The sequence below is a fragment of the Sarcophilus harrisii genome, chromosome 1, assembly GCF_902635505.1.
Source record: "Sarcophilus harrisii chromosome 1, mSarHar1.11, whole genome shotgun sequence".
NCBI classification, from domain to species: domain Eukaryota; kingdom Metazoa; phylum Chordata; class Mammalia; order Dasyuromorphia; family Dasyuridae; genus Sarcophilus; species Sarcophilus harrisii.
This window is the reverse complement of record NC_045426.1, coordinates 377,721,882-377,745,035: the sequence shown is the minus strand read 5'-3', so window position 1 is coordinate 377,745,035 and position 23,154 is coordinate 377,721,882.

Sequence of the window (23,154 nt, the reverse complement as noted above, 5' to 3'; positions counted from 1 at the left end):
GATGATGATGAAGATGATGATAATGCCATGCTCCAAAGAACTATCGATCTAAGCCAATTTACTTTTCATAAAAAGTAAAGAAATATGAAAGAAAAGAAGCATTCAAAACAATAAAACCCTAAGCCTCAATTTGAAATTATGTCATCAAAGATTCTTTGATAGTACCTAACATCAAAGATATCAAAGAAAAAGAAATATGTGTGTATGTACATTTTATACACACTTTAGATAGATATATACTATACATATATATTATGTGTTACTGTATAGATATATATGATATATACATATTAACATATAGTCAAGTTACTATATATGTATAGTATACTATGTAGCATACATGCACTACATGTCTAATATGCATATATATAGATCTATCTATCTATATATCTGTATAAATATATGCACACATGTACACAAAGGAAGCAGTTGGTATTCTCGGATGGAAAATTTCATTTTTTTGTTGGATCTATATTGGGTGTGCCTGGGATAGGGTTATTTTTGAAGGAACTCCAAAACTAAGGAAATGGCTACCTCTTGGATATAAATTACTAAATAGAAATATAATGGAATATTATTGTGATATAAGGGATTATAAAATGGACAGTTTCAGAGGAAAATTGGAAAACCTTTCTGAACTCATACCAAGAAAAGTGAGCTGAACTAGGAGAATAATTCATAAAATGATGAAAAAAATAATAGAGACAACTTTAAAAGAGTTCAGAATTCTTATCAATGCACCCATAAGTCACAGGGCTAAGAGACTAAAGATGAAACATGTCACTCACCTCCTGCGAGAGAGTGATGAACTTAAAATTCAAAAAGAGATGATATTTTTTGACATAGTCAATATGGGGATTTGTTTTGCTGGAGTATTCATATTAGAAGATTTTATTTTTCATTTTCTAAAATTGTTCAGTTGGGGTATGGCAGTGAGCAAGAGATGAGGATTTGAATGACTATTGGTCACTAGCTATTCTTTTTGATTCCAGCTCCATCATCATCTTCTAGTGTGCTTCCTTTTGAACAAACTTATCAGCAGATAAATTCCTCACTGAGGAACAATACATCGGAGATTACTTCAATGTTGTTATTCCTTTCATTATTAATAGTTTAATTGTTTCTGCCCCCTTGATTAGAAGGGTGGAGGACAGTAAAAAATGAACTCCTCCCATAGTTTTCTTTTTTAGGAGGCACATAACATATAATAAACAGCTATATTTTTATTTGGCACTAGCTGCTCTGGCAATCCCTCCCCTCTTTTCTGCTTATTTTTGTATGTTGTCTTCCCCTGTTAAATTATTGGGAGCTTCTTCAGGTCAAGAACTGACTTTCTCTTTTCTTTTTTGTATCCTAAGAGCTTTACATGGTGCTTACCACAAAATAGGACTTAATAAATGGTTTTGATATAGCAGCACTCCTATATGCTTTTTGGCACAGGACATCATATTCTACCACTTGATGAGGATGCTAATGAGTTGTTGAATAATAATAATAATTAATAATAATAGCCCTTTGCATTCATATAACACTTTAAGCTTTGTAAAGTATTCTATGTATATTACATCATTTGATCCTCCTAATAATCCAGTGAAGTAGTTGCTGTTAATTTTTACTTTTAATGAATTTTTTACTTTTTTTACATTTGCCAGAGAAGTATATTCTCAGTTGGGAGAATGGAGGAGAAAAGTAGTCTTATTTAAGTAGATTCTGGGTTCCATCAACAACTACCACACCACTACCATTCTGATTTAGCAGAACGGAAGTAAGCCCTGAGGTTGTAAAAACTTTATTCATTTATTCACTTTTGTCAATAGTATTTCATTTTTCAAATTATATATACAAATAATTTCATTCTTTTTTGTAAGTTTCTTACAAAAAAACAATGTTTTTTCTCCCTTTCCCCATTATCTCTTCCCACTCCAAGATCGCAAGCAATATGAAGTTTTAAAAACTTTTGCAGTTTCTGAGATCCCAGAATCTCTAGTAATCAAAGATAATGACTAGTACTAGAGATCCCTAAGTAAGGAGGCTATTACTTCCTGGACTCCAATCATAATAAATTAGGGGACAGCAGTGATTGCCCAGAGAAGTCACTGAAACAAGGATACAACCAATTTTTTTGAGGTCTGATGATGCTTGGCGGAACCTAGGGTAAGGTTTCACAACTTGGAGGACTAGTAACTTGGGAAACTGTCTCAGAAAGCAATCTCTGAAGTAATTCTGTATAATCTGAAGCAATAGTACTTTAAATAAGAAAATATTTAAGATAGGGGAATTCCCTCTCCTGCACTTTATAACAATTGAGTACACTTTGTTGAAAGAGCTTGAATCCTTGAACCAGAGAAGACCTCTGAAGCTTTCTTTTCTACTTTAGGAAACAGTCTAACAGTTCAGACAATCAAACAGTTTAATAACTCAAAAAAGTTTATAAGACACCTGAGTTGGCAGGATCAGCAGGGTCAGTTCTTTCTAGGAGTGAAGAAGGAGTCAGCCTTAAGATGGCTCCAACCTTCAGTTTGGAAACCCTTTAAGTCCATAGCCTGAATTATACCTATCTTTATATCTCTAGTTCTTTCGTGGTATGCTTTAGATATTTGATAAACTATTTTTAAAGAATCAAACAGATATAATTAGTTTAAGGATTGTGCTTGTCATTGGAAAATAATCACATTAATTCTGTAGTCCATTATCATCCCTAACTGGGAGCTCAGACCAGCAGAAAGAAGAGTAAGGACATTTCCACAAAATGATTACATGATAAAAACCAAAACGTTAATTTACTTTACCTTACTAAACAGAACAAAAACAAAAACAATTCTGTGTTTTTAATTATCTATTTTTCCAAATAGGCTTCTGTTATCAAGGGATTAGAAAGTTCCATTTATTTGATCATTCACAATGTACTCAGTATTTACTATGTACTTAGTCCCATTTGAGGTAGTATTATTAAACTTTTTCCTGAACTGGTAATTTCTTCAGTTTAAGGAGCTTCAGGTGAGGAACTTTTACTCCCAGTATAGATCAGTGCGCCTTTAGCAATGTATAGGCTTTGAAACTTGCCTGGGGGCACTAAGCAATTGTCTTAATGCAGCCTCAGGAAGGTTTGGGAGATTGAGATCCGGTATGAGGAATGTGGAGTACTTAAGACAGTAAAAAAGTCAGATTTACTGATGGAAAATACTTAAAAAGAGAAATGTTGAAGGAGGATAATGGAAACAAGTCAGGTCCACTGGACTCTTCTACAATAGGTTTCCTCACTGGAAACCTTGGATGGATTGCTTTTCCCTGTTCCCTCCACTTATAAGGCATATGGGGTTTTATGAGGGTTCTTATCTCTTGTAGGAGGAACAGGCATTGGGAGAAGGGAATTAGTAACCTGATTTTGAGAACTGGTGCTATTCCTTGCTAAACAAGGGAAAGAAACCTCCTGAGATGGTGGATGTGAGAAATTCAAATTCCTTGATGTCAGGAAAAGGGATCTTTGGGTTATTACTCAGATTTTACTCTGAAATGACAGTATTCTTGGGTTTTGAGTTTCTTGGGATGCCTTCTCCTCCTCCTTTCCCTATTTTTCTTCCTCTTCCTTCTTCTTTCTTCATCTTAATTGATTGGGTCTATATTCCTTATATTGGTCAAATGACTCATACAGAGTCACACATAAGTGTGTCAGAAACTAGACCTAAACTCTGGTCATTATCATCTGTGCTCATGATTCTTAAACATCTTTCCTAAGCTCCATTGCCAATTACCTGCCAGACATTTCCAAAGGAAGTCCTAGCAGCATCCTAAATTCAGGCTGTCCAAAATTAAATTCATTATTTTCTCTCTTAAAACTTCATTCAAACCAAACTCTTCTTTTTCTGTTTGAGTCTTCATCATTCATTACTAATCACTGAGTTTATAGGCTCAAAGTCATCTTCTACTCTTTGTTAACTCCTCCCCCTTCATATCTAATCAGTGATCATGTTTTAACAATTCTACCTTCTGAATATCTCTCACATTAATGGGTCCTTCTCTTGACTATTAAGACCATCACTATAGTCTATGTCCTCATCATCTTTCATGTATTCTATTTAAATAGATTTATGATTGATCTGGCCGCATTGTATTTCTATCCTTTGCAATTGAATCTTCTCATAACTCCCAGCATAATTTTCCTAATGCTCTGGAATCCCTTTGCTAAAAAACATCAGTGGCTCCCTATTATCTCCAAACAAACAAGTAAAAAAATTGTAAGGGTAGTATTTAAGATCTGCCAAAATCCCTTTCAAAGAGTTATGCCCATCAATTGGGGAATGGCCACACAAGTTGTGTTATATGGTTGTGATAGAATATTACTATGCTATAAACATATTATGAGCTTGATGATCTTAGAAAAATATGGATAGACTTGCATAAAACTATGAAGAGCAAAATTAATATTGTATACAATAACAATAATATGGTTTAAGAACAACTTTGAATGATTATGTAATTCTGACTACTATAAATACCTAAATTAACTACAAAGCACATATGAAGAGAGAAGCTCTCTGCTTATAGATAAATAATACACATAAGTATGTATAGAATGAATTTACATATACTCATATATATGTAAATGTATATGTATATGTACATACTTATGTATATGTATGTGTAAACATACCTGTTTTTGTCTAATGGTAGCAATCTCTAGGGACCGGGGAGAAGAAAGGGGAAAAATATCATAAATTGACCCAATTGTGCTATCAGCTATTCTCTAAACAAGAGTTTTCATCTTTTGCTTTTGTCCATTCACATAAACCATTCCTAGGCTTTTGCTCTGCTTTAGTTAGCCCTCAGACTCCCTATCTTTCTATAATTCTATCTTTTCTTATCAGTTCTGGTGTCAAAGTCTCTGAATTATTGTTATTCTGCCCTCAAAATGACATACTTACCTTCATCTTGTATTTTCAAAGTAGAAAGTAAGCTTCTCCAAGGCAGAAATTGGTTTTATTTTTGTTTTTCCAAGTATGATCCCTAGACCCAGGCCATATATTTGACTCTGAATATTTTTTTAATTAGATATAATTTCTTGATTCAACTAAAATGCTAAAAGGAATTTCCTATGAAAGAGTATACATTTCCATTTGGGTGTTAGGGAAGACTACAGAAAGAAAGCAACTCTTGATCTGAGATTTAAAGAATTGATTATATTTCTTTCTCTATCACAGATTGAGGGACTGGAGATACAAATTTCTTTTTTTCTTTTTTCTTTTCTTTTTTTTTTTTAGTAGTGGGAATGGTATAAGCAAATGCACAGAGATAGAAAAGAGAATTACTAATTGTCCATTTTATTGATAATAGTGTATAGGACTTGACTCATCTGAGGGATTAATACTATATGTGCTATTTTAGATTTGAAGTGTGAAGTGACTTTGAAGATCATCTAGCCTGACCCTCTCATTTTGCAAATGAGAAAACAACATTTCAATAGGAGTGACTTTGCCTTTATTTCACAGATATATTGTAACAAAGGTCAAAAATGTACCTAGGTCTGCTGATTTCAAATATCATATTTTATGATATTAGAAAGGAAGTTAGGTCCAAATTATCAGAACCAAAGAATTCCTAATTTCTCTTTAAGCAATAAATGAAGAGTCTCAGGACGTTTTTGAGCAGAGAAGTGACATTATTAGAGCTGTTTTTAAGCAGACAAATCTTTTAATAATGTACAATAGATCTGAGATAGATACCAGTTTCAGAATGGGAAATCTAGAAAGAATATGAAAGTATAACTCTGAAATGTTCTAGAAATACTATAGGATGGCTGTTTTTTTTTTTTTAAAAAAAAAACCATTTTCCCCCTTTTTTCTAGTTTGTCAAAGAATTATGGTGGTATTGGAGTGGAAACTGGAGAACTGCTATTGTAGTTTAGGGCCTCTCATTTCCTCATTGGAGTGTCCAATATACCCACCTACTACAGGAGCAATGCTGTCTCTTAGTGTTCATCAAGTGGGATAAAGTGGAAAAGCAAGTAGCCTATGGCTAGAGAGAGGGAGAGAGAACAAATAAGGAGATAGTAATGAAATGTAACATAGAAAGGACCTGGGCTTCTAGAGAACTGCAATTCACCATTAAAAATAATACTAGCACAAAGCAGACCTAAGAATAAACCCACTGATGAATAAATATTCCATGAAAGTGGCACCAAGGTTACCCACTTTATGCTCCTCACTTTATTGTCAATCATTTGAATCTTTTCGAGTGAGGACAGACATTTTTATAGCACTTTCTGTTTAGCATTGGACATCTGAAGTGGCACATAATACAAAAAGGGAGAGTTTTAGCCATAAATTGTGTTTTGCAAAGCAAAAGCTGCATAATAATGAAAAAGGGTTTTTTTCCCTCCTATTTTCATTTTTCTTTGTCCATGAAAGAGCCAAATCATTCTGAAAACACATTAGAAGTCAATGGCAAAGTCACAGAAATCATTGACATGCAAAAATCCCTTCACACCAAAGGGCTCTCACTGTTGTGTTCAGGATATGCTCCTACAAGTAGATATGCCCAGGGAAGAAAAACACGCAAAACTTCAATCCCTCTGTTTCTTTTTTCTTGTCCTTACCTCCATTACCCTCACAGTACTTTGGGGTGTTCTGGAATGCAAGCTTATACTTCTTCCATTCATACATATTTTCAAAAGTGATCTTATACTATAGGGATGCTTGGAACTAGAAGAGATCTTGAAACATGTGTTCTACCTCTCCCATTTTACAGGGAACAAAATTGAGGAAAAGACAGGGGAAGTGATTTGTCACATAGCAAAGGAGTGAAAAAGTCTTGACTAGAGTGTAATTCTCCCAATCTCTAGTCCTGATATCATCATTTACTAGTTCTGTGGACATGTAGCTTAATTGCTTTGAATCTTGGTTTTCTCATTTGTAAAATGGGGATAATAATATCTATACTATCTACCAAACATGGTTGCTGTCAGTGAAAATAACTTGTGTTGTGTACCTTGTGAATTGTACAGCATTACATGTATGAGCTATTATTATAACTTATTATTTCCTTCAAATCATGCTGCTTCTTAGCTCACAGAATCATTGAATGTTTGAACTGGGTTGGACCTTAGAGTCCCTGTCGTTCATGCTCCTCACTTGATAGTCTTTCTGAGACTCAGAGATGTAATGAAAATTGATCAAAGTCATAGAGCCAATAAGTAACATGCATAGAACACAGATTTTCAGACTCCAAGTCCAGCACTCTTTTGAATTCTTAGACCATATTGCCCCCCAAAGGGCAGAATCCTTGATAGGAAATTACCTACCTTTATTCTTTCATATTTCAAACTTGAGAACAGCAGCAGGGCCACATATACTCTGTTAAGTAAAGAAGGAAATAAAGCACTCCATATTTCCTCATGGCTACAATTTAGACATGAGAATTATTCAAATAAAAACTAAAGTAACTCATTCAGAAATATGTCCTTTTTTCCTCCCCTTTCTAGTGAGTCTCTTTCACAGCTATGCCCCTTCTCCTGCCTGGTATTCACTCTGTCTTCTGGGAATCTCTTATCATAGCAACTTTCATCTCCCATGCAACACCAATGATTGGTACCTCCCTGTCTGAATCCTCAGACATGGGGAAATAATTACATGAATTTGATTGAGAATCTTTACTTAGATCCCTTTGCACTAGGCTCTGGCTTGTATAGAGTGAATCTAATGTTAGGGGATATGCTTTCAAGCAAAATCTTTTTTGAATTACTTTTCTTGCACCTAGCATATTCTCAAATATAATATTATAGATTTCAGGTATATTGCTCTATAAATATAGGTAGGTAAGAAGGTACTCAGGTCTATTACAAGCACCCATAGTAGCAATGCACATTAGGTCTAGGATAACATTAATTCTACTCTATAAAAATACAGGAATATTCTAAAGGACTCAAAGTATCCCATACATGACTCATGCAATTCCCTTTCCCTCTTCAATGAATCCCATGATGCCTTTATGGCTAGTATAGTTTTCTAAATTCATCATTCCATCTCATGATTAGGACTCCTATTAGAAAGAAAACAAACTTGAGATTGCTAGAGCAGTAGTGCTGTCAACATTCTAACAAGTCCTATTTTCAGCTCTAAGATTCACATACACTTTCAAAATTACAGTAATACCCTAAGGATGGGGACTGTCCTAGAAAGAATGTAAATTTGCTCTTTTTAAGCAAGCAACTTCTTTCTATCAAATCAGCATTGTCCAAATAATTAGTGATAAAAGTAGAGAATAAAAAATAGGTCTTTTACTTTTCTGTAGCATGGCTTATATTCCATGGCTGTTCCTTTAGCTTTGGGAGCCACTGGTAAAATCCCTACAGAGGTTAGAGAAGCTATGTGTCTTCTCCTCTCAAAACTCTAGGTACTTGACCACATGGTTGAAAGCGTGTCTCTCCCTACCAATACCACTCTCCTCAATACTTCCATAATTGGCTCTAAAGATATTCTATATTCAGGATCTTAGATGTTCAAAAACTCTATTGAGTAGAGTTCCCTTGAAACTCCTATTTTTGCTTTTGACTAGAGGAAGTCTTATAGGTCAGGGGAGAGAAAATACAACCTGGGATCCAGGTTTTCTCTTAGCTATGCTGATCTTTGGTCTGTGTTTATGTCTCAAAGACAAAACTTACTGTCCTCCAAGCTCACCAAGATGACTGGGAAACTCCATGATAAATCAGCACCACTTAATGGCATATCCAAATGACTCTCTAATATTAAACTTCATCAAGCTGGGAAAGAATGAAGAGACTGCCATTGTCTCATCACCTGATCCAGAAAGTTTTTGTGGTTTGTTTGCCCTTCCTTCTTGAAAATGACCAAGACATTAAGGAGTTGATGACATGACATGTAAGTGAATTGGATTTAAGTGAGGGTGGACAAGGTCACCAGATTTACTTTCCTCTCTAGAGCCACCAAGATCCAGTGGCCAAACATAGTTCAGGATGAGCTGAAATGGCCCTGAATGTAGTGGGAGACATTTGCCTTTTTAAGCTAAGGTTAACAGTTCTGCTTGACTGAGGAAGGTTAGCATTTGGACATCCAGAGAAAGCAGCAACAAGGACCCTCTAGGATCATAGATTTAGAGCTGGAAGAAGTGATTTAAAAGACTATCTATTTTGACCCATTTATCTTGCAGATCAGGAAGACAAGGTCCTAAACAATTATTTGATTTTGTCCAGAATCACACAACTAATAAGAGTATTATAGAAATTGAATTTACATCTTCCTGACTCTAGACTTAGTATTTCATTTGCTATGTGATGTAATAATTGCTGAAGGAAGGTTTGAGCATGATAGAGGACTTCAAGGAGTAGTCTATTAGCTCCTCTTCCTTGTCTTGTGAGTTTGAGAGTGTGAGAGAAGGAGCAGCCAGCCTTGGCAAGCATGTCAAGAAATATTGGTGAGTTCAGGAGAAATCTAGGTTTCATTAGTTTTCTTACCTAGCTTTAATCACAGAAAGTTTCTTACATGATTACTAATCCACTTTATTTTTTTGTGTGGCATCAAAATAATTTTATTTAGAGGTCACATTTAATATTAAATAAGTTGCATATATATCCAATCACACCATAAAGCCAGTGGAATCCTTGTTAATGGGTTGACTATAAAACTGATCTTTCCTTGTCTCTTTTTTATCACTTCCCTTCTCAAGGACTACTCCAAGTTTTTAAATTTTGTTTTATTATTTAAAATAGAAAGTATTACATTAGGTGGGCTCTGCAGGGGGGATTCAGGCCAGTTGAATAAAATTTCCCTGTTTGAAGTTTTCCTCAAGATATTTTATATGACAAGCTCAGGTACTAGGAATATAGCTGAAAACACAGAAATAATTAACAATCGCAAAAATAACTCTCTGAACAAATAAAAGAATTGTCACAAAATTCATGCATTTAAGAACATTCACTAGAATCTGGAGAACTGTGAAGGTACTCACAGAGTCTATTTAATTTCACTTTACGTATAATTCTTATTAGCTTGATTAGCTAATTCCCTAAAACACAGAATATTAGAAGCAGTAAATTAGAAGGAACAAGAGAGAGAGGAAATGAAGGGGAGGCTTTCAGAGTCAGGCACCATTGTAAGACAGAAAATATATTTAGATGGCCTGTGAGTAAAATAAAAGACAAAAATAACCTATTAAAAGGCAGATAGAAAAATGGAAATTTAAAGCTATACCAATGTGGGGCTATTTAGTGTAGGGGCAAATCATTTTACTTACTTCATTAACCTCTATAGGTATATCACTGTACTAGAGCAGAATACAATAATAGATGGTCACAATGGACTTTGTATCTTTAAGACAGAGTTAAATTATAACATGTAGATTCTTCTTAAGAAGGAAAGAATGTGGGGTATTTTAGAAAGACTGCCATCCACAGTGGTCAAATTTTTCTTTATTAATATTTTGGTGCTTAAAGGGAAAAACTTGTTATCTGCAAAATGCAATTACATGGAAACCCTTTTACCCTGAGGATGACAAGGTGAGTTATACAGAGCTCTTTATCACTGTGTGTCCAGGTGATTCACTATAGTACCTTGATTTGAATTCAATTCATAATTGATCATATTCGATTTATTTTTTTATTTTTATTTTTTTGAGTCTGAATCTCCCTGTCATACCAAAGCTAGAAGTTCAAGGGATGGCTACATATAGACCCAATCCCACTTTGCTCTGACATGGGGCCTGAAATTCCCTCTATCTTCTGACTTGAGCTTTAACCTGGGCTAGTGAACCCCTTGGAAGTTCAATTTGTAAAATCTCAACTTAATGCAGATACACAAATTTGCTTAGCTCACTGTATCTCAGAACTTCTGAAATAAAGAAATCAAGTATAAATACAGAGATTACAGGATGTATGCTTTTACCACCAATAGTGGATCACATTTATTTAAGACTTTACCATTTGCAAAGCACTTTAAAACTGAGGTGTCAAACATGCTGCTTGGAATAAATTTCTTATGAAGTAAAGCAGATTAAAAATCAAAATACAATATAACACAGATAATACTAATAAGTGGTTCTCTACGTCAATTTGCATTGCTCTGGACCTTTATATTTAGTTAAGTGACTGATTTCTTTTGGAGTTTTTCAAAACTGCTTTTTATCATCTAAATTGCTCCTCATAACAATCTGGAGAAAGTGAATATGTGCTAATATTCCTTTTTATAGGTGAGAAAACTGAGGATCAGAAAAAAAAAGTCTGACCCAAGTTCTCAAAGCTAGTTAGAACCTGATTAAAATCTTCTGATACTAAATTTAGTAGTGGTTCTTATTATATTTTTCTACTCATTAGTATCTTTCTCCCCTCTCTATTTCAAGGAAATGAAGTAACATTTAGAGTATTTTGGTCTTTTCATTTTTTTGGGGGGGTGTTGAAAATTAAGTAGTCTATAAAGTATCAAAAGGATGCTGGCAAACTGTTCTCAAAAGATAGGTCATGATTCAGTCCCTACCCTATGGGCCTTGACTGTGTTCCTTTAATTAACACTGAATAAGATTATAATGGAGAGGCCTCCAAGTGCCTCTAGAGTTAATGGTCTGTTAGCGTTTCATTTGCCTGGCCTGGGAATAAAGGTCTTAGCCCTGGAAATGGCTCTTTGAAAACAAATTAGAGGCCAACAAATGATTAGGGCCCTTAAAAATAGTAATGTGTGAGGCACAAAAGGAAAAGTTAAAGGTCATTCTTTTACTTTGTTTACTCCTGGAATGGGAAACAGAGTCTCTGTGAATTTCTTCTTCCTTTAATCAATGTGACTTCTGCTGATCTTAAGCTTAGATTTTTAATCACAAGATGTTTAGGTTTCAGATCATACTATCCCTATAGCATCTGTCCATTCAGTAGCAAATGATTGTCATTGTGCCTTTAACTTGTCTAATGTTTTATACTTTTCAAAGAGAAGTTCTGTACAGTGTCTCCTTTGATCAAATAATGATGCTTCTGCTTGCCTTGTGTAGCTGGGTTTTCCTTAGCTTTGTATTTCAAAGAATTCCTTGATTGAATCTCTTTTGTCTGTTTTTAGAGGAGAAGCTGGGAGAAGATATGGAAGGTTCACTCTAATTCTGCTTTCTGAGGTCTAAAATGAAAGATGATAGAACTTTCCTGGTTTCAGTTCCAAAGAAGAGATTCGAGATAAATGAATGGTTTAGTTGATTTAGAATTGCAAGGGAATTTAGGGGCCATCTGGCAGAGATTCTTAATCTGGCATTCAAGGACCCCTAAAAGGTCTGTGCATAGATAGCAGGGGTCTGTGAACTTACTTGGAAAAATACAAACCTATTTTCCCTAACCTTTAACCAAAATTTAGCATTTTCTCCAACCATGAATGTAATCAATAAACATTATTCTGAGGAATACATATATTTTACCAGATTTCTAAGTGGGTCTCAGGCCCTTGGACTAGGTATATCCCCTCATTTTATAGCTGAGGAAAGAAACCCAGAGAAGCACAGTAATTTGATTGAATGCAAATTTAAGCATAGGATTTCTGATTCCAAATTCAATATTTTTTCCCAAGGAGCAATTTGATAATAAACTATATATATATATATATATATATATATATATATATGTGGTTCTGACATATTTTTAAATTGGGCTGATATAAAAAAAGATTCTAATAACAATGATTTTTGATTTGCCTTGCCTCTAGCAGCTCTGTATTCATATTCAGGGACACCTTCTTAAACAGTGAGGCCCTCCTTTGTCATAATTATCCCAAGGTTTCTTCTCAGACCTCCAAAGGAAAGATTTTTAAAGTTCTTGTTGCTATTAAACAAATTAGTAAATAAGCAACATTGTCCTCCTATCTTCATTCAGGGACTGAATTATTCACAGGATCATAGGTTTGAAATTAAAGGAACTTTTAAAGATCATGTATCCCTAGGTATGAATTTTACATATAAGTGGGATTACGTCACTAACTAAAGGTAAACAAGTAAGTTTAAGTAAGAGGCAGAAGTGGAGGCTAACATCAAGGCTTTCCCCACTGTTTCCTACATAGCACCACAACATCCATCAGAAAGACAGTACATAGCTTTTCTACAATATGGTTATATAGAAACAATCTTCTAATAGCTTTCCTGAGAATTATTATTATCTTAGATCAGGACATACTCATGTGTATATTTGCATGTGTGAGTACAGTGAATAGGGTGCTGAGCCTGGAGTACAGCATCAAGTACTAAGAAGCTAGATGAACCTAGAAACTGTATGCCTCAGTTTCCTCCACTGTAAAATGAAAATCATTACAGCACCAATCTCACAGGGTTGTTCTGAGGAGCAAATGAGGTAATATTTATGAGATGCTTAGCACATAAGTAGGGGCTTGATAAGTGCTTGGATTTTTTCCTCATAAAATGCAAATTTTCCTGCATTCCTTTAAAGTTTTACTGACACCATTTTCTCTGTCAAGTTTCTATGAGATACCTTGCCTTCGGATAAATTTGGAGTTTACACAACTCCAAGACAAGAATGATAAGACATTATAAACTCTTTAGACTGCTCTGAAATTCCCTACTTGAAGATCAATAGTAAGCACAAGGTTTGGGGGGAACTTTCCTTGACTAAGGAATTATAGAAATATATCAGGCTAGGGACTGAGCTGGTGATGGATTCTTTATCATAGGCCATCATCATGACAGTGTGTGAGGAAGCAACATTAAAAAAAAAAAGTAAAGGATGCATATTTACATATTTTAATGAAAACAAATTATCTCTCCTGAAAGTAATTAATTGAGAAATTATTTAATTATGTGGCAATAGTAAAGTAAAAAGAAACAACAACCATTTCTTGAGGTTTTTTTCCCAGTGTGTTCCAGTTTTAAGTAAACAATTATTTGAGGCTAGGCTCTTTATTAAGTAATTCTTTATTAAAGACTGATACTGTCAAAACAATTTCATCCCCATCCTCTAACTCTCTATAAAAAGGAACAATTATTCAATTAGAAAGAAATTGTTTTTGTACATTTCTTATGTATATGCACATGTTGCAATATGCAGCTAAAGAGAGGTGGTGAAAAGATATCCAGTTGGATGCCAAAATCTTTTTGCAGCAAACTTCCAGTTGATTTTCCTTTCAATTTCTCAGCATGCTTACAAAACATAGACTAAGAACTGGAAATAACCTTGAGCTCACCTTGTACAATTTATATACTTATACCCTAATACAGATGCTCCTTTCATAGGATCCCTGCACAGGTGGTCAACCATTCAGATTCTTTTTCAACATTTCTATCAGAGTACTCATTGTCCTTGTTATATAAATCTATTCCTTTCCTGTCATTGAAACATGTTAATTCTTATTCTGCTACATCACAAATCCAGTTCCATTTCTACATGACAGTAATTAAATTTTTTCAAGACTCAGCTACAATAAAGGACTATTATAGGCCCTAGGATGCTATATTGACAATCAAAAGAACTAGGCTTGCTGCTGAAAATATATCCAGTAAAATTAAGTATACTATTGAAAAAAAAGGAATATTCAACAAACTGTCTGATATTAAGGAATTTGTCTGAAACAAACCCAAACTCAGTAGAAAATTTAACATATAAAAGTCAACATTTACAACTAATTTCAAGAGACTCAGTACAAACTCTCTATTTTTATATGTGGAAATGTAAAACATATGTCAAAAATTGACATTAATAATTGGATACCTCAAAGAAAGTTTGAGGTAAAGCTGAGCATGATGTGACTCTAAAAAACAATACCATCTAGGAAAAGGTAAAAACCATGATTATGCTGTACAAATGATATGCAATATCAAGAACCAACACAGAGAAGAGGACTGATAGTTCTGAAAACCTACTTCAACCAGGAATGGGTTAAAGAGGGAACTACACACACATGCACACACATACACACACACATGCATGACCACAGATATATGCCAAGAAGAGTATTGCTTCATCCAAAATCTATAAAGAAAGAAGAGAGAAGGAAATAGAATAAAGTGGGAGTACAGAAGGATATTTAGATTAATGAGAGCAGAATAAACTATGGAGATTAATAGTAATGGGAGAAAGGGGAAGGGAAATGCTGGAGAGAGAAGACAAAAGAGATCCATGAGAGAAGGATGCGAAGGTTAAATAATAGTAAGACAAATAGCAGGTATAACTAAAGTAGAAGAGTTAACAGGAATAAGAAATGAGAAATGAACACAAACAAAACAATGGTGAGGAACAGAATTTATTAGGAAAAAAGGGTTATTTAGTAATTATTGATCTCAATCAAAGTCAAAGTTAAAAAAAAAAACTTCAATCTAGAGAGAAATATATATGTCAGCCATATATTTTTGACAGAGTTATTCAATTCTCATTTTATAAAAATGTTGAACACCTCAGGACCAAGGAAGTTCTCCTTTCAGTTTGATATAAATCTGTTAACCAATGATCTTTGCATGTAATTGCTCAGCAGGCTAGGAACACACCTACCTCTCCTATAATTCCTTCCATATTCTATATGTCAAATATAAGGACACTGTGAACAATATTTGCAAATTCTTTCTGTAAATCAAGATATGTTATCATAGATATTGTTCCTCATTCTGCAACAAATGTTGTTAATGTCAATCTCATAACTGTCAAAAATATATGTTCAATATATAACACTTAATTCTGTTGCTGGTTTCTAGTGCTAACTTCTTTCTTTTCTAAATGCCCTCACAAGTGTTTATTAATTATATGTTACAGAATTTTGCTAGGGAGTTACATCAAGTTTAGCAATAACAAGTCTATTTTAATCTATATTTTTAAAAATGAGGATGGTATATATTTCTGTCCAATACCATGTCTTTTTTGCCCTTTCCTGTGATTCCTTAAAGTTTCCTAATAATGCTTCTGCAATTACATTTACAAGTTATTTCTGTGTCCTGCTTATAATTCATCTGAACTGGAAAACCTGAACTAATTTAAAGTAGTTAGTTGTAATTTATGTTTTTCAGCCTTTCAAATTAAAGCAAGAAAAAAATGGAGGTACAGAGAGTAGAGGGTAATAAGATGGGTAGGAAATGGAGTCTATAAGGAAAGCAAAGGGAGACTATAAATAGATCAAGATATTTGAGATTTACTGAGATGACTGTATTTGGAAATTAAGTTTCTGTCCACTCTTTCCCTACTAAATCTGGAGGTTTTTCATTCCTCAGAAAATTAAGGTTTTTCTTTATTGGTGAATTTACTTTTTTGATTATTTTGTTTCTCTAGTGACCATTTATTACAGTTTAAGATAAAAGGAAAGAGAAGAAAGAGATCTGAATGAAACTTAGGATTCAAATCCTGTTGCTATGACTTCTAGCATAATGATAACTAACTCACTTCATTTGTCTAGGCCTCAATTTTCTAATCTGTAAAACAAAGGAGTTTTACTAGCTAATGTCTCTTTTCTAGTTATAATGCTCTATCATCTTTCTCCCACTAACAAGGAAGAAAGGAAAGAAGGAAGGAGGGAAGGAAGGAAGGAAGAAAGAAAGGAAGGAAGGAAGGAAGGAAGGAAGGAAGGAAGGAAGGAAGGAAGGAAGGAAGGAGGGAGGGAGGAAAGGAGGGAAGGAGGGGGGAAGGAAGGAGGGAAGAAGGAAATAGGGAAGGAAGGAAGGAGGGAGGGAAGGAGGACAGAAGGGGGGAAGGAAGGAGGGAATGAAGGAAGGAAGGAGGGGGAAGGAAGGAGGGAAGAAGGAAATAGGGAAGGAAGGAAGGAGGGAGGGAAGGAGGAAAGGAGGGGGGAAGGAAGAAAGGGAGGAAGGAAGGAAGAAAAGAGGAAGAGAGGAAGGGAGGGAGGGAAGGAAGGAAGGAAGGAAGACAAGGAAGGAGGGAAGGAAGGAAGGAAGGAGGGAAAGGAGAAAGGGAGGAAGAGAGGGAGAAAGGGAAGGGAGGGAGGGAGAGAGGGAAGGAAGGAAGGAAGGAAAGAAGGAAGGAAGGAAGGAAGGAAGGAAGGAAGGAAGGAAGGAAGGAAGGAAGGAAGGAAGGAAGGCAAGGAAGGAGGGAAGGAAGGAAGGAAGGAAGGAAAAAAAAAGAGAGAAGAAACTTAGAGCATGGCAGGGTTTCCTAGGAGCATGGTAAAGAGACCATATTGTTCTGCATATTGTACCTTTAAGCCTGGATAATTATGTCCAAAGATGGATATTCTCTTTAAGAGGATTCTTGAAGTGGAAAATGTTCTTGAAAGGTTTAAACACCGTGAAAGATCCCAAACTCATCATTATGTTGTGGGAACAGGAACAATTCAGAAATCAGCTAAAAGAGTGGGGGAAAGGGCAAGAGTTTGATAATTTGATTCAAAGAAGCTAGGGTTTATTTCAATTAAAGTTAAGTAACTTGGGTTGATTCAAAGAAGCATCTTCTATTCTAGGTCAATAGAAACTTAAAGTAGAAGTATTTTTAAATGTTCATTTAAAAGATTATAAGTATGTCATGGAGAAGTTAGGGGAGAAGGAGGAGTAAGAAGGGAAGGAAAAGGAAGTGTATAGGTGTGGAAATTCAAGTTCCAAAAAAAGTGTCAATAGTTATTTACAGACACATATGTATATTTATAGTGTGTATACATACACCCTTAAAAGTAATTTGAGATACAGCTACACTAGGAGTTACTGCCTTTCGTCTACATATATTTCCCCAAATTACTTCTTTGTGTTCAATACTCACCTTTGGAGGCAATGTGGCATAAATGAAAATACAGACTTGGGACTTCCAGGGGTAGAGCCAAGGTGGCAGCGTGAAGCCATGAAAATACTGGAGCTCACCCAGTTTTCTTTGAAAATCACATGAAACCAAGCTTCTGAAGAGAGTTTGACAGAATGAAACCATAGCAAATCAGCAACTAAGATTCTCAATCCTGACTCAGTAGCAAAGCAGACCATGACACAGCCTTTAGTACAAACTAAGAAGGCAAATTTTAGAAAACATGCTGTTTCCTGGAAAGAACAGATAAAAGCTGCTATCCCCTGCTTTTAGCAAAACACCTAACACAAGGGGCCTCTCTGCTCAAAAACTAAAGCTCAGAGCTGCACAGGAAGCTTGAGACAGAACTCCCTTTACCCCAAGGAGCAGAGCTGGACTCTAAAGTCATAAAAGAAGAAATACAAAAAGAAAATGAAAGAAAATGAGCAATAAACAGAAAAGGACCTTAACCATAGAAAGCTACTATGAAGACCAAAGACCAACTCAGACAAGGACAGAATGTTCACAGAAGATATCTCATGAATGATTTGAATTGGTCTCAAACCCAAAGAGGCTTCTTGGAAATACTCATAAAATACTTTGAAAGGCAAATACAAAAGGTAGAAGAAAAAAAAAAGAAAATAAAAGAGATATGCAAAAGAGAGTCATCAGCTTGGAAAATGAAGGCAATTCATTAAAAATATTGGTGCCCAAATTTAAAAAAATAGTTTACTAAAGAAAACACCACCTTCAAAAGTAAAATTAATCAAACGAAAAAGGAAATACAAAAGCTAACTGAAGAAAATCACACATTTAAAACTAGAATGGGGCAAATGGAAATTAATGACTCTATTAGACATCGAGCCATACAAACTAAAAATAATTAAAAAGGGCAAGAAAATGTGAAATTTCTCATTGAAAAAACCGCTGACCTGGAGATCCAGGAGAGACAATTTAAAAATCATTGGATCTACCTAAAGGTCATAATCAAAAAAGAAAAAGGAGCCTAGATAGCATTCCTCAAGAGATTATCAAAGAAAACTGGCCTGATATACTAGAAATAGAGGAGGAAATAGTCATTGAAAGAATCCATTGATTGCTTCCAGAAAGAGATCCCACAAGGAACATTGTTTCAAAACTCTAGAACTATAATCTCAAGGAAAAAGTACTGTAAACTTCTAGACAAAAACAATTCAAGTATCAAGGAGCAACAATCAGGATTACTTAAGATCTTGATAGTGATTACAATGAAGTATCAGATTGTGGAATACCATATTCCAGAAAATAAACGACCTAGGGATTCAATCAAGAATTAATTACTTAGAAAGACTGATCATCATCAGTCAGGGAGGGCATGTATCTTCAATGAAACTAAGATACTTTCAATCATTTCTATTGAAAAAAAAAAAAACAGAACTAAGAAAGTTTGATCTTCAAACACAGGACTCAAGAAAAACATAGAAAGATAAACAGGGAGAAAATATATATTATTGAAAGGTCACAGTGTTTACATTCCTAGATGGGAAAATGATATATGAAACTCTTGAGAACTGTATCTGTTATTGGAGCAGTAAGAGAGGACAGGGCAGAAACACAAGGAGTAAGAGAAAGGAGAAGGGTGATAGAAGAAAGGGCAGGTAGATGGTAGGGTGGGTTAAAAATAAAGCACTACTAAGGAGAGACTGGATAGAAAGAGAGAACAAAAGTATATACAGGGGGGGTAAATAAAATGGAGAGAAATACACAGGTAGTAATCATAGCTATACATGTGAATGAGATAAACCCTCCCATAAAACAAAAGTGAAAAACAGATTGGATTAAAAAACAGAATCCTACAATATGTTGCTTATAACAAATAAATATATACAAAATAGAGTGATATATACAGAATAAAGGTAAAAGGTTGAAGCAAAATTTATTATGCATCAGGTGAAGCAAAAAAAAAAAAAGCAAGTGTAGCAATTCTGATCTCAGATAAAACAAAAGTAAAAATAGATCTAATTTAAAAATTTAAGAAGGGAAAGTACATTTTGTTAAATATGTACAGAAATATTGTTCATAAACAAATAAACATAGTTCATAAACTAACAATACTAACTGTATATATACCAAATGGTAGAGCAACCCAATTTTTAGAGAAGATATTAAGCTAATTACAGGAAGAAATATGCAGAAAACTATATTAGTGGGGGACCTCAACCTTCCCCTCTCAGAATCAGACAATAACCACAAAATAAATAAGAAAGAAACTAGGGAGGTTAATAGAATTTAAACCTAGATATAATAGATCTCTGGAGAAAACTGAATAGGGAAAGAAATAAATACAGTATTTTTTTTCTCAGCAGTACATAGCAAATACACAAAAAATCAACCATGTATTAGGCATAAAAACTTCACAATCAAATGCAAAGTGTCAGAAATAGTAAATCCTTCTTTTTCAGACCACAATGCAATTAAAAATTATTTTCAATAAAGGGCCAGGGAAAGAGAGACTAAAAACCAATTGGAGATTAAATAATCTAATTATAAAGAATTAGTAGATCAAACAACAAATAATTTTATCCAAAAGAATGACAATATACCAACATACCAAAACCTATGGCATGCCACCAAAGTAGTTCTGAGGGGAAATAATAACATGAATAAAATGAAGAAATAGGAGATCAATAAATGGGGCATGCAGCAAAAAATGCTAGGGAAAAAAAACAAATTAAAAATCCCCAATTAAATACCAAATTAGTGATTATGATACTCAAAGGAAAGATTTATAAAATTGAAACTAAAATTGAAACTATTAAACTAATCAATAAAACTAAAAGTTTTTTTTATAAAAAAAAGAAAACTAACAAAATAGATAATCTTTTGGTTAATTTGATTAGGAAAAGGAAAGGGGAAAAAATCACCAGCATTAAAAATGAAAAGGGTGCACTTAGCACCAATGAAAAAGAAATTAAAACAATAATAAGGAACTGCTTTGTCCAACTATATGGCAGGAACTCTGACTACCTAACTGAAAGGATGAATATTTACAAAAAATATAAATTGCCTCAATTAACAGAAAAGGACATAAATTACTTAAATAGTCCCGTTTTAGAAAAAGAAATTGAACAAGTTATAAGTGACTTCCTTAAGAAGAACATCTCCAGGACCAGATGAATTTACAAGTGAATTCTACCAAACATTTAAAGAATAGCTAATTCCAACACTAGGTAAATTACTTGGAAAATTAGGGAAAGAAATTGTCCTACGAAATTCCTCCTAAGATGCAAATATGGTACTGATACCTAAACCAGGAAAAGCAACAACAGAGAAAGAAAATCACAGACCAATATCTCTAATGAATATTGATGCAAAAATTTTAAATAAAATATTAGCAAAAAGATTACAGTAACTTATCAGAAGGATAATATACTATGACCAAGTAGTGTTTACACTAGAAATGGAGGGCTGGTTTAATATCAAGAAAACTATTGCCATAATAGACCTTATCAATAAAAAAATAACAGAAATCAAATGATGATCTCAATAAATGTAAAACAAGTTTTTGACAAAATACAGCACCCATTCCTATTAAAAACACTAAAAAGTATTGACATAAAGAAGTTTCCTTAAAACAATAAGTAGTATTTATCTAAAACAAACAGCAAGCATTATTTTAATAGAGAGGAACTGGATACATTTCCAACAAGATTAGAGGTGAAACAAGGATGGCATTGTCATCACTATTATTCAATATTGTACTAGAAATGTTGGCTTTAATAATAAGAAAAGAAAAACAACAAAAGGAGTTATAATAGTCAACAAGGAGGCAAAACTATCATTCTTTGCAGATGATATGATGATATACTTAGAGAATTGTAGAATATCCTCCAAAAATTTATTGGAAATAATTAACACACTTGATCAAAGTTGCTAGATATAAATAAACCTACAGAAACCATCAGTATTTCTATAAATTAATATCAAAGCCCAGAAGCAAGAGATAGAAAGAGAAATTCCATTTAAAATAACAGTGGGTAAAATAAAATATTTGGGTGTCTACCTTCCAAGACAAACTCAGGAACTATGTAAACACAATTACACAAAAAAAGTCATATCTAAACAATTGGAAAATTATCAATTGCTTATGGGTGCACTAAGTCAATATAATAAAAATAACAATTCTACCTAAATTGGTCTACTTGTTCAGTGTCATATCAATCAAACTGCCTGAAAATTATTTTATAGAGCTAGAAAAAAATAGTAACAAAATTCATCAGGAAAAACAAAAGGTCAAGAACATCAAGAGAATTAATGAAAAATATAAAAGAGCTAGAAAAATAATAAAATTCATGCCGAAGAATGAAAGGTCAAGAATATTAAGGGAATTAATGGAAAAATGCAAAGGATAGTGGGTCACTATTTTACAAAAATTGCCATGAAAACTGGAAAATAATATGCAGAAACTCATCATAGACCTACATTTCATATCCCATACCAAAATGAGTTCAAAATGGGGATATGATTTGGGCATACCAAAAAGTTATAAACTGTGCGTACCCCCCTTTGATGCAGCAGTGTTTCTACTGGGCTTATACCCCAAGGAGATACTAAAGAAGGGAAAGGGACCAGTATGTGCCAAAATGTTTGTGGCAGCCCTGTTTGTAGTGGCTAGAAGCTGGAAACTGAGAGGATGCCCATCAATTGGAGAATGGTTGGGTAAATTGTGGTATATGAATGTTATGGAATATTATTGTTCTGTAAGAAATGACCAGCAAGATGAATACAGAGAAGCTTGGAGAGAATTACATGAACTGATGCTAAGTGAAATGAGCAGAACCAAGAGATCATTATATATGTCAACAACGATACTGTATGAAGATGTAATCTGATGGAAGTGGATTTCTTTGACAAAGAGACCTAATTCAGTTTCAATTGATCAATGATGGACAGAAGCAGCTACACCCAAAGAAAAAACACTGGGAAATGAATGTAAACTGTTTGCATTTTTGTTTTTCTTCCCGGGTTATTTCTACCTTCTGAATCCAATTCTCCCTGTGCAACAAGAAAACTGTTTGGATCTGCACACATATATTGTATCTAGGATATACTAGGACATATTCAACATATATAGGACTGCTTGCCATCTAGGGGAGGGGGTGGAGGGTGGGAGGGAAAATTCGAAATAGAAGTGAGTGCAAGGGATAATGTTGTAAAAAATTACCCTGGCATGGATTCTGTCAATAAAAAGTTACTATAATAAAAAAAAATGATTTGGGTATAAAAGGTGATACCACAAGCAAATTAGGAGAACAAGGTAATATACCTATCAGATCTTTGAAGAAGGGAGGAATTTATAATAATAAAAAACCTAGAGAACATTATGAAATGCAAAATGGACAACTTTGATTAAATTCAAAAGGTTTTGCACAAATAAAAACCAACACAAACAAGATTAAAAGGAAGTACAAAGCTGGGGGAAAATTGTAAGCCAG